Source organism: Gossypium hirsutum, chromosome D04 (genome assembly GCF_007990345.1).
Source record: "Gossypium hirsutum isolate 1008001.06 chromosome D04, Gossypium_hirsutum_v2.1, whole genome shotgun sequence".
NCBI classification, from domain to species: Eukaryota; Viridiplantae; Streptophyta; class Magnoliopsida; order Malvales; family Malvaceae; genus Gossypium; species Gossypium hirsutum.
Window position 1 is genome coordinate 51,655,725 of NC_053440.1, and position 2,829 is coordinate 51,658,553.

Sequence of the window (2,829 nt, forward strand, 5' to 3'; positions counted from 1 at the left end):
ATTTTGATAAATCTATTATTTATTTTAGTAATAACGTGCAGTGCGAAGTCAAATAACAAATTGAAGAATCCCTTAGAGTAAGAATTTTGAACAACCCAGAAAAAATCTCAGTCTTCCAACTATGATTGGCAGACGAAAAAATGGAGGCATTTGCAAATTTTAAAGATAAATTTTCAAAGTGAATTGAAAATTGGAGTAATAAATATTTATCATTTAGAGGTAAAAAAGTTTTTATTAAGTCAATTTTACAAGTAATTCCAATTTACACAATGCAGTGCTTTTTTATTACCCATTACTTTATGTTGTGAGCTTGAAAATATTATTAGTAAGTTTTGGTGGAGAAACTCCAAAATGGGGAAAATGATACATTGGTGCGATTGGCGAAGTATGTGCAAACCGAAAGCAAAGAGAGCTTTAGGTTTTAGAGATTTGGCTAAGTTTAATATCGCGTTGCTTGCAAAACAAGGATGGAAGTTAACGATCCAACTGAATTACTTTTTTGCTAGAGTAATAAAAGATAAATACTACCCAAACAATGAATTTTTAAAAGCAAGTTTAGGTTTTCACCCATCTTATACCTGGCGGAGTATATGAAGCACAAGAAGACTCTTAGAGAAGGGTTTGGGTTGAAGGGTTGGTAATGGCAAATCCATCAACGTTTGGAATGAGGCGTGGATTCCAGGACCTGGGCCAAGACGAATCACAGGTCAAACCATCAATATAAACTATACAACAGTTGTTGATTTAATTAACAATGAACAACCTACCTAGAAAATAGAGGTCATTGGAAAATTTTTTGACAAAGACCAAGTACGTAGAATCATGACCATTCTAGTTGTTGGAGTCGATATTAAGGATGCTAGAGTATGGAGAGGTGATAACACAGGTCTGTACTCAGCTAAAAGTGGGTACAAATGGCTAAATAAAGAAGATACAACGATACTGCAAAGGGATATAACCCTTCCCCCAATGGACCTACAGACTCTTTACAATAGACTCTGGAACTTACAACTAGCAAGCAAGGTTAACATTACATTCTGGAAAATAATAAACAATTACATGTCTACATTTAATAATTTACAAGTAAGAAATCTGTCAGTAACGAATATTTGCCAACTCTGTCGAGTAATAGAGGAATCAGTGGCTAATGTTTTCTAGTAATGCATGATTTCAAAAGATATCCTGCAAGAGGTGGGGATTGATACTTCTCCAAGCTCCCAAGGACAACAATGGAAAATCTGGTTAGCATAGATTTTTACCAACATGAATTAAGAACAAAGAAAATGCCTAGAAATATCATTCTGGGTGATATGGTAAATAAGAAATAAGGTTCATCACCACGAAGAAAAGTTGAACACATTCGGGGTAATAACATTTATTAAAGCATATCAGGCAGAAAACAATATCATTAATACAAAAAGTTCAACAACTACTAAACAAATCAACAGTATGTAGGTTCTACAATTTTGGCGCAACATTTTGTAACAATATATTCAAATCAGTGATGGGAATATTTTTTTAGGGACTGTGGAAGTCATATATTGGCTGCATGTACTTACCACAACACCTTTGTAGCAAATGACACCACGGCGAAGGTGAAAGCATTTCTTCAAGCAGTTTCGGTAGCTAAGGAGCTAAGTTTTTGAAATCTAATAGTGGAAAGAAATTTCTTGATAGTAATAAAAAATCTGGTCATTAGAATAGGATAAATCGAGTATTGCGGTGATTATTCAAGAAATAAAAGAAAGATGCCAGAGATTCGAAAATGTTACATGCTCTTTCGCTGGATGAACGACGAACCAAGCAGCGCACGTGATGGCGGAGGAAGGGAAGAACTGGCCAGAAACAATGGTATGGATTGAGGAGGCCCCTCAAAGAGCAGACTTAGTGGTTGAAAGAGACAGAAGTTTTTTTAATAGAGTTTGAAATGGGCCGGAAGAAATGAAAAATAGAAGAATCCGACGGTTTCTTTTTTCTATAAGAACTTCCATCGAGGACGCTAAAAGTACAAATCATTCCAAGGTGGAACGATGGTGGTAGATGAAAAAGTGGATTATAATGAGGGTAAATCACATATATAGTCACTCAACTATCAAAATTTTCATTTTAGACATCTAAAATAAAAAGTTTACAATTTAAGTAGTTCGGTCATTTTGGTCACTCTCGTTAAAATCACAAATAGCTAAAACAATGGTATAATAACAAATTTATCCCTCAAATTTTATATATTTTATCAATTTAGTCATAATTTTAAAAAAATAACCCTCAAAATTTACAAATAATCTCAATTTGATCCTAATTCTAAAAATTTTTAAAAATATATAAATACATAAATATTTTCAAAAAAATATATGATAATAAATTTTAAAAAATAATTTTAAAAATATAATAATAATTTTAAAATTTTATATTAATATTAATATTAATATTAAAATAAAATAAAATAAAATAAAAATCTCTCAAGGCTCAACCCTTTCGTCCACCGTTACACTAATACTGATTTTGAGATGGGAGGTATGAGTCGTGATGAAAACAGGGCTGAAAGAGACTTGGAAGAGGCTGACAATATAACAGATGTGCCCATTTAGGAGCGTCACATGGCAAATATTAGCCTGACACGAGGCGGCTTGCTTTAATTTTTCTAAAAAGGTAGGTTTAACGTTGCTTTTAAAAATTGTTCAGAAAAAGTGCTATTAAAGACAACTTTTGTGATTTAAGAATTAGAGGGTTTTGTATAATAAAAAAAATGTATTATTTTGATATATAGAATATTAATTTTAAATACATTAACACAATTAATATAAACTATAATTGAAAAACAAAGGTAAC

At 32.0% G+C, this 2,829-nt stretch overlaps 1 long non-coding RNA gene across 2 annotated transcripts; it reads right to left on the reverse strand.

The window, feature by feature from the left end:
* Window positions 1–343: 343 nt before the first annotated feature.
* LOC121215935 (uncharacterized) lies at window positions 344–2,010 on the reverse strand. Of its 2 annotated transcripts, none has more exons than XR_005911926.1 (3): window positions 1,560–2,010; window positions 768–1,214; window positions 344–685 (listed from the first exon to the last, which is right to left on the reverse strand). It is a non-coding gene; the product is annotated as an uncharacterized lncRNA (long non-coding RNA). The 2 variants fall into 2 exon arrangements; XR_005911925.1 differs by having other exon boundaries at window positions 768–1,238.
* Window positions 2,011–2,829: the final 819 nt, after the last annotated feature.